Below are 10,000 nucleotides of genomic sequence, written 5' to 3'. Positions count from 1 at the left end.
TGTTGTTGTGTTGTTGCTGTTGTTTTGAAAGATTTAATTTCATTTATCTATTTATTTATTCATTCATTTATTCGTGTATGTATTTATTTTTTATTTTTTTTATTTGTTCTTTCTATGTTTTATGATTTATTTTTGTTTTTGAAGCGCGTCAAACCTGACCATCCTCTACGTCACCCCACCACCACCCAGTCTGTTTCCCTCCGCGGGGTTTTTTTCTCTCCCTTTTTTTTTTTTTTTTGCTCTTTTCTTCTTTTTCTTCTTTTTTTTTCTTCATCTGCTTCTTCTTCTGCTTCTTCTTCTTCTTTATTTATTTATTTATTTTTACCGATATGATATATATGATTTCACAGGCCTTAACTTTTTCTTTTGTTGATTTTAACGTCACTGCCCTGCTTTCTTGCCCTGACTGTCCATTCAATACACAGAGTTGTAACTAAGGGTGCCGCGGTGGTACTGTGGCTTTTTGTTTCGTCCCAATGCCTTGAATCGGCTTTGACTGGGGGGAAATATGTACTTGTACATAGGTATATGTATGTATATGTGGAGAAGGTAAAAAAAAAATTTTTAAAGCTAGATACATACATTTCTACACCAACTGCGACGTTATTACACATATACACGCGCGCGTATTTAAAAAACAAACAAAAAAACCCCACAAAAAACAAAAACACGAAGAGAGAGAGAGAGATCTAAGTGTATAACCACTAGCTCAATTAATAAATGAAAAAGGAGTAAAGAATAATAACAATAATAAAACGTAAAGTAAAATAAAATGAAATAGAATAAAATAGAATAAATAATAATAATAATGACACAAAAGTTTAAATAGAATATATATCGCAAAGTCAGACAGAAGTTAAAGGACATCAACTACAAACAAGTGAATTAAAAGTCGTTAAAAAAACAACAACAACAAAAAACAAAAAAAAGCAAAACATGCAGGGAGGAATGAAGTTGAAAGATCAACAATGACAGGCACGGGTCATGTGGTCAATGGTTGTCAGCACAATTAGAAATTTTCATCACTAATGTAGCTCAGCTGTTGCAACCATTTGCCAAGAATTATCACCATACGTAGCTTATGGAAGGACATATAGCTTACGGGGTGGACGGGCTGTCGAGATTCGGTGAAAAAAACAGCAATAACAACAACAAAACAAAACAAACAAAAAAAAAACATACGCACACAGGCGCGGACACGCACACACACACACGCGCTGGCGCGTGCGCTCCAACCGGAAAAGACAGAAGTTGGATTGACGTATTCATCAGATCCATATTTAATTAAGCCTTGCCTTTAACATCTTTTTCTTTTAAGATTAAAAACAAAAACAAAAAAACCCATTGATTTTTTCGCTTCTTTCTGGGTTTTTTTTAATGTTAAAAAGCCACCCTGCTGAATTATGCACTTTCAATGTCTTTCACAAACTTTATCACAAAATATATAGTCAGCTAAACCACTCAGTGATTACGTCTGTAATGTTTCTTTTGACCTCTCTGTCTGTCTGTCTGTCTGTCTGTCTGTCTCTCTCTCTCTCTCTTTCTCTCTCATCGATCTATCCTAATATCTCTTTGTCCCTCTCCTCATTTTAATAACTCTCGCTCAATTATATGTTTGTCACGGATTTTTTTTTAGAACAACCCAATGCACACACACACACGCGCGCGCGCGCGCGCGCGCACATGTGCACGCACATGCAGATAGAGAGTGAAATATTCAGGAGAAATGAATATCAACAAAATAAAAATAAAATGGAATGAAATAAATAAATCGATAAATAAAGAAATAGATGAGAGCCTAAAACACGTTTATTAATTTCTGCAACTGGCCGAGATATATTTACCCTGTTCACGTTAGTAAGTCAACACTTGCCGCGTTTTCATAATCTCTTTTTTTTTTCTTTTTTTTTTCAGTCGGAAAAAGAGAAAAGAAAGGACAGAAAAAAGGAAAACAGTTTAAGAAAATAAGTACTTGATAGGTACTGACGATCATCTTTTATCGGGTGAGCTTCGATAAAAGGACAAAAGTGATGGAAATGATTGATAATCGATTTTTAAAAATTACTGGACGCTTTACTGACCACGCCAAAATCTCGACATATCACTGCGTTCGAAACGAGCAAATCTTATTTGTATTTGTATTTCTTTTTATCACATCAGATTTCTCTGTGTGAGAAATTCTTCGTTTCAGAAAAAAAGAAAAGAAAAAAAAAACCGTGTACAAATCTGACATAATATTATTTCGTTTAAGAAAGAAAAAAAAAACGTGTACAAATCTGACATAATATATCAGAAAACATGCATATATTTCAGTTTACAAAACAAGACAAGGAACCTTTTTTAAAAACCTGAAGACAATGGCGGGGAAAACGACAGAAATGACAGTGCAGCTCAGTATTTACCCTTTGTCAGCTTAAGAAACACGCGGGACAACAGTGGCAAATCACACACATTCTACTCACGAAACACAACACAAATAGAGTTCGCATTTGATCAGTTGGCTTCATTTTGAAGCAAAAATTGAATTTTTCACGCTCGAGCTGAAGAAAAACACCGAGCCTTCAGTCCGCCAGCTTCGCGCGTGCGCCGTGCTCACGGTTTGCGGTGCGTGCGCCGTTTCGTTGTGCGTATTCACCCGGCTCGCGGGAAAAGAGACTGCCCCCCGGCGCGTCGTCTCCTCCCACTAACAAGGAAGCGAGGCCACGCCCCGAACCAATCACAGCCCTGCTGGCGTTTGTCGCGCTCTGTCGCTAGCTGTCGCCGTGGCTGATGAATATTGATGAGCCGGGTTGACGGGGCGGGGCCTGAGGAGCGGACGAAGGAGTTATTGACAAGCCAAATAAGCCCAAAGCTTTCGTTTCAAGTTTACAATCAGTTGGGCCAACAGTGGGCAAACTGACGGACACCCGTTCGGGCGGTACCCCAAGCTCGGACACGCGTGACGCAGAGGTGGCCAGCTTCCCTCCCTCACTCCCGCCCTTCCCTCCCCCACCCCCACCCCCCATCACACCCTCTAGGGGTATTGGTCGGAAACGTCGTCTTTTGTTAGGGGCGACGTGCTCGTGCAAGTCACTGTCACTGCCGCTGCCAGGAGAGGGAGGTGTGCGCGTGCTTAGCTGCGATGGCTGCAAGCCGGTAAGTTGCTTTGGCAAAAGTTGGTTTTGTTGTCTTTCACTTCTTTTTTTCTTCAAGCCCCTTCAGCTTTTATGTTCAAGTTGTTGGGCTGTTATGAATAATGCATGCGCTTTGCTTTTGTTGAGGCAGGTGGTGTGGAGTGTGCGTGTGAGCGTGTGTGTGTGTGTGTGTTTTGTGTGTTATTTCCCTACGCGAAAGATGCTTGTCATGTGTTTGGTTATGTCAGAAGCGAGCCACTCGCTTGGGGAGCAAGAGGACCTTAACTCTGAGGTTGGTTTTCCTCTGTGTGTGTGTGTGTGTGTTTGTGTGCTGGGGTGTGGGGTGGGAGTTGAGGGGTCGGGGGTGGGGGGCGGAGGGGGGAGTTGTTGATTGTTTTGTTTGTCATCGTCGTGTTTGTGTGTTGTCGTTTTTGATGTGTACGATCGGCACTTGTGTACTAGTCTGTGTGCATTGAGTATGTTTGAGATTTTGTTTCTGCGTTTTGTAAACTGTTTTGCACATGATTATGTTCATTTACAAAATGCTGTTGATAACCCCTGGTTTTACTTACTTTTTTTGTTTTGTTTTTCTTTTGTTTCTGTTGTTGTTGTTTCTTCTTTTTTTTCTTCGGGATAGTTTTTGTTGTTGCTGTTGTTTCTTTGTTTTTCTTTCTTTCTTTTATGTTCATTCTTGGTTTCGTCTTTTTTTATGGTTCTATTTTTCATTTGTATTCTTTTTTGCCTTCTACCTTGTATTCTGGTGTGTTTAACACGGATAAAAATCAAGGTGACAATGTGTGTCTTTGCAGTGTCCTGCCGGTGTGTTTCTTCTAAGAGACAAAGTTTGTTCAGTTGTTGCTTGTGTGTTTGTTTGTTTTTAACTTATATTACAAGGTGATTATTCGATTGGACTCTTTCTCTCTCTTTATCTCTCTGTCTCTTCTCTCTCTCTCTCTCTGTCTCTTTCTCTCTCTCTCTCTCTCTCACACACACACACACACACACACACACAGATATATATATATATATATATATATATATATATATATATATACAGACAATATGCACATAGTTTCAAACTCATGTTTTTGTTGTATTGCCATCCTTTAATTTCTTGCTCTTCCTAAAACTTCTTACAATGAGAGGGGAAGGGGGGGGGGGGATCTCAGAACTCACCGCATCTCATCAGAAAATTTGCCGACAAGATTTTTTTGTCCGAGCCCGATTGCTTTGCAAGGAGTAGATGTATCGTTTTACAGACAGCGGCTTATGTGTGTATGATTCATTGCTGAGAACCCAAGCCATTTATTCCGCTTGCCTATTCTACCACCACATCTCGCTTCTTTTCTCCAGAGAGCGGATTTTTTGTTTGTTTTTTTGTTGTTGTTTTTTTGACAGAATATTTCACCTGATGCTTACTACACATCTCAGTGTGTTTATGTAATCATTCGCTCGCTCATTCGCTTATTTGTCTGTTTGTTTATATGTTTGATTTACTGTTTTCCACATAGTACACACATGACAGCAATAGGAAAGAGTGAATCACCCCGTGGGACTAATGAATTGATGCACAGGGGCGGATGACAGGAAGGCATCGAGAGCCGTGGCGCCAGTAAATGACATCACAAAAAAAAACAAATCAGTTTCCGTGCTTTAACATTCCATTTTTGCTTGATGACATAAATAACGCTACCAGCATCCCCTTTCACATAAACACCATTCTTTGTGTTTTGTTGTTGTTTTGTTTTTGTTTGTGTGTGTGTGTATGTGTGTGTGTGTGTGTTTACTGTATGTTTGATGTGTATATAATTCGAAAATGAGGCAAAGATATGTACATGTTAAACAACAAACAGATAGATGGGTTTTCTAGTTGCTGTTGGGTGGTTCTTTTTCTTCCTTGTATGAAGGCTGATTGAATATCCTTTGCAGCCACGGACTGAAAGTCTTGTGTCTTTGTCTTACTTGGAGGAATTTTTACATAATGATCATACTTGTTCATTTCGTATCTTTCATTAAAAAAGGAGCCACTGTCAGTTACGTTTCTGTCGCTTTATCATAATATGATTTAATGTATGTTTATGTTTTAATGTATTTGCTCAATATTCAGTGTATTTACTCAGTGTTGATTACATACCTTTCACTTTATTATGTTTCAGTGTGTGTACTTGTTCGTGTATTTTTGTTTATTTATTTTATGTCAGTGCTTTACACAAGCCTGGGGCAGGGTCTGAGGGCCTGTTCATCGCGGTAGTTTTTTGGAGAATTCAGGCATCTGCTCCTATTTTTGTTTATTTTCCCCATACATTTTCATACAGCAGATGTGTAGTGTATATGGATGGATCAGTACGCTGCGTTTACACCGCCCAGAAACTGAAGCCACTGTATTGTATTGTATTGTATTGTATTGTATTACTCTTTATGTAACAGATTTCTCTGAGTGAAATTCAAGTTATGAGCAAATTGTTGGTATCTAAACCATGCTTGGTATTTATTAGCAGTCGATTGGTATGGTTATTCTCCAAGATTTAAGTTAGCAGCCAGAAGGTTAATACCACTTCTGTTTTGACACTTGGATTTTTGTGCGAACATGTGGGCGGAACGTGACTTTCTTTAAAAAATAAAATAAAATAAAAAAATAAATAAATAAATATATATATATATATATATATATATATATATATATATATATATATAAAACATTTAAAAATTAAAATTTTGAAAAATCTGGCTCGCCGGAGAAACAAGCGTCTCACAAAACATTATCATGTTAATGGAAATTGGTTTCCTAAAATTCCATTTGTTATAAAAAATGTAAACAAAAAAAAAGAAAAAAAGAAAAGATAATGATATTTCTTTTATAAAAGTTTAAATGTACACACACTGTCATAAGAAGCTTTTGGAATTTTAGAATGGGTAGATAATGAATAGGTAAAGGAAAGTAAGGTAAACAGGCCGAACAAAATATTGTAGAAATTTATAAACATTTTCTACACAGTTAAGGTACTCTGTTATTCTGGTTTTGTTCAATAATTCCACATTTATTTCTTCCATGCGTGAACGCGAGTGTGTGTGTGTGTGTGTGTGTGTGTGTGTGTGTGTGTGTGTGTGTTGTGGTTTGCGGCGGACTTTATGATTATCATTAAGGAAGGTTTGAGCTGTATTATTGCGAAACGCTTTGAGCTGGTTGAAAGCACTTTATGAATTAGTAGTAGTAGTAGTAGTAGTATAAAAAAATTTTTAATAATTATTATGAATAATTCTTCTTCTGCTTCTTCTTCTTATCATCATTGTTATTGTTTTGTTCTTGTTATTTTCTTGTTGGTGGTATTATTAGTTTTATCATTATTAGGATATTATTATTAGCATTGCGAGTCACGAGCTAATGTATAGATAACAAATTGTATGTTATTTAACACATGTATTACATAGGTAGCTAAACCAATAAAATAATCACTCACTTCTGTATCGATAAATAATCCTCTGCGTATTGCAGCTGCTGCATGAGGAAAGCTCCGAAAGGAAAAACTGACAAATAAATCATTTAATTAGTAAATCAATGCTTTTTTTTATGACAGCTGTTATCACAAATTCTCTCTTTCACACACACACACACACACACACACACACACACACACACACACACACACACACAAGCATGCATGAATGCATGCAAATACAACTCGTGGTATTGCGTTAACGGCACAGCAGCATTTTGAATGTTTATTGTTTGTTTTTTTGTTGTTGTTGTTTTTTTTTAAGCAAATACCTGCAGTAAGACACAGCATTAAAAAGTACGATAATGACCAATAATAATGTTGACGAAAAATTCCCTCACGCACAGCGTGAAATTCGGACTGGTCAGAGCAGATTTCATAACAGCGCGCGCTGTCTGAAACTGCACGGTGCAAAACTAAAATGTTACGTACACCTAGGTACAACTTAACTGAATAGCAAGGTGTTGGAGAGAGTCAAGTGTAGGTGAACCCTGTGTGTATCAGTATCTGCTTGATAAAAGTGTGTGGTGTGTAGGCCTGTTGATCGGATGCACGTGTGGTCGCTTCTGATTCCCCGTGCTCTTGATTCCGTGTGGGTCAGTGTGCCACGTGCGTGTGGGGCTTTATAATAGTACGGTAAAATTCATTTCTTGGGGTTAAACTTTTTCGCAGTAGATCCTTACAGTGAATGATCTCAACATATTCTATTTATCGTATAGTACAGTCAATTCGTTTAATAGGGTTAAACCTTTTTTTCCCCAGTAGAACCTTAGAGTGAATGATTCAAAATATTCTATTTATTGTATAGTACAGTAAATTTATTTAGTTATTTATTTATTTATTTGTTTTTCTTTTCTTTTATTTATTTTTTTTGTTGTTTTTTTTGTTTGGTTTTGTTGTCTTTTTTTTTGTTTGTTTGTTGTTGTTGTTGTTTTTTGGGGGGGTTGTTTGTTTTTGAGCAATAAAATCTTATTGATTCAACATATTCAATTTATCGTTTTGACAGTAAAATCATTTCATGGGGATATTTATTTATTTCTTCTTTTTTTTCCAGTTGAACCTTACAGTGATTCAACAAATATACAATTTATCGTATAGTACAGTAAATTCATTTCATGGAGTTAAAGTTTTTTGCAGCATACCTTTACAGTGATTCAACATACTCTATGTATCGAAAAGTATAGTTAATTTATTTCATGGGGTTAATTTTTTTGCTCGTGTCAGTTTTGCTTCAACAGCACTTCTTTGCCGTTGGTTGTGTTTTTAAGGGAAAAAAATGATATAAAAGATCTGGAAAAACAAATACAATTATAAACAGCTGATGAATGAATATATGGTAAAATATTTGAATTAACTGATTGAAACAAAAAAAAAAAAAACACGAATAAGAAACAAAACGACCAAGATTGATTAAAATATTGATAAATATAATGAAATAATAAAATCAACAAAAAAGAACAGCTCAGTGAATTTATTGCATATCTTGATTAACTAACCAACTTGGTCATAGTCTCTGTTGGGGCAAACGTTTTATGTGTCGGAGAGTTGTTAGCGTGCGCTGTACACACTTCATAATATTTATGAATGAAGCAGCATTCACTACCACCCTTCAACAGCGATCCCCGCGCTTGCTTGCCCAACAAAATGAGAATACGAACCCGGTTGAGACCGCAATCGATTTTATTTTTAACACTGAACTATATGTGAAAGTGTAAGGGGGGGCGGGGGGGGGGGGAGAAAAAAAAGTGTGGTTGATGCTGTGCATCTTTTCGAGTGAATGAATCCAAATCTTTGTGCCACTCCACTCAGCTCCAGAGATGTTTGATGTGGCCTGTGATTGGTGGTCTTGTTAGTGTTGCAGTTCTGAAGGGATCTCTTCTTGAAAGTTAGGGTCTCGCACACAATTACTTTGTGTGTGTGTGTGTGTGTGTGTGTGTGTGTGTGTGAATCCAACCTACAGAGTAAAAAAAAAAAGTTAAAAAACTAATGATACTGATTCTGTGAATTTCACACACACACACACACACACACACACACACACACACACACACACATGTGCGCGCGCTAGAACGCACGCAGGCATACACACTAAACGTACAGTCGCACGCAATATCAACTCTTCTGATTTTTTTTAGTATATATATATATATATATATTTATAAAAAGTTAAAACAAGTCCATGGCGTTTTTTGTTTTGTTTTTGTTTGTTGTTGCATCTGCTTGGCAGATGTGGTGTAGCGTATATGGATTTGACCGAACGCAGTGACGCCTCCTTGAGCTACTGATACTGATACTGTTGTTGTTTTTTGTGAGTGTGTGTTTCTTCTTCGTTTTTGTTGTTTTTTTTGTTGTTTTTTTCTCATCTCTAGTTGAACAACAACATGGAATCTCGTTGGTTTCGCAAGGAGAGCTGAGCTGCGGCAGAATTATTGTGAGCGGTGACTTGACGAAACAGAAGGCAACAGCGGTGCTGAATTATTGATGAGCGGGCTGGGGGGGGTGGGGGGGGGGGGCAGTAGTGACTGGTGTGTTGGGGTGTGGTGTGTGCACGTCTCCTATACATCTCCCAGCAGTCGGTGACACTGTGTCTGGGACTGTACCTCACTTCACACCGGGCTGATGTACACACACTGCACCACACACCGCCTCACCAGTTCCCCCTCTCTCCCTCCCTCTCTCTTCCCTCTCTCCCTCGGCTGGAGACTTGTTTCACTTTCAGTTTCAGCTTCTCCAGAAGGTGTCACTGTAGTAGCGTTCGGACAAATCCATACACGTTGCACCACAGGAGGAAAACAAATAATGAGAGTGTCACTAACATTGCACAGGTCATAGCATAATATACCCTCCATCTTTTTTTCTTTTTTTTTTCTTTTTTTTTTTTCTTTTCATCATGTTATCGTGTGTTCGTTCATTCATCACAAGATGTGTTTTAACACTGCACAGATCATAACATACACCCTCCATCAATTCTTTTCATCATGTTATCGTGTATTCATTCATTACAAGGTGTGTGTGTGTGTGTGTGTGTGTGTGTGTGTGTGTGTGTGTGTTTTGTTGTTGTTTTTTTGTTTTTATATTTGACAAACAATGCATTCATTCATTTCGGCAAACACACTCACACACGCACACACACATACACACACACACACACACACACACACAGAGAGAGAGAGAGAGAGAGCAACAACAACAAAAAACAAACAACAACAGCCACAACAAAACTGTGTTGGAACTTATTATTTTATTCAGTGATATGCAGCGTAGCGTGTAACTGGACAGCTTTACGCGCTGTTCAATGTCAAGGAGGTGTCGAAGTGTGCGGAATGATCTATATACGCTGCGCAACATCTGCTGTGTCCCAAAGAATTTTTTTTTTTAATTTAAAAAAAGAAA

At 37.7% G+C, this 10,000-nt stretch overlaps 1 protein-coding gene across 2 annotated transcripts in view; it reads left to right on the top strand.

Moving 5' to 3' along the window:
- The window catches only part of LOC143297292 (uncharacterized), a 75,029-nt gene that overhangs the window by 29,876 nt on the left and 35,153 nt on the right, over window positions 1-10,000 (top strand). The window contains exon 1 of one of the 2 annotated variants that reach the window (XM_076609562.1): window positions 3,026-3,135. The exons of the other annotated variant lie outside the window; for it this stretch is intronic. The gene's annotated coding sequence lies outside the window, so the exon portion shown is untranslated. Of the gene's footprint in view, window positions 1-3,025; window positions 3,136-10,000 lie in introns of those variants that run through there. 2 annotated transcript variants of the gene reach the window in all.

This window comes from Babylonia areolata, chromosome 22 (genome assembly GCF_041734735.1).
Source record: "Babylonia areolata isolate BAREFJ2019XMU chromosome 22, ASM4173473v1, whole genome shotgun sequence".
Taxonomy (NCBI): domain Eukaryota; kingdom Metazoa; phylum Mollusca; class Gastropoda; order Neogastropoda; family Buccinidae; genus Babylonia; species Babylonia areolata.
This window is presented reverse-complemented; position numbering and strand designations above follow the sequence as displayed.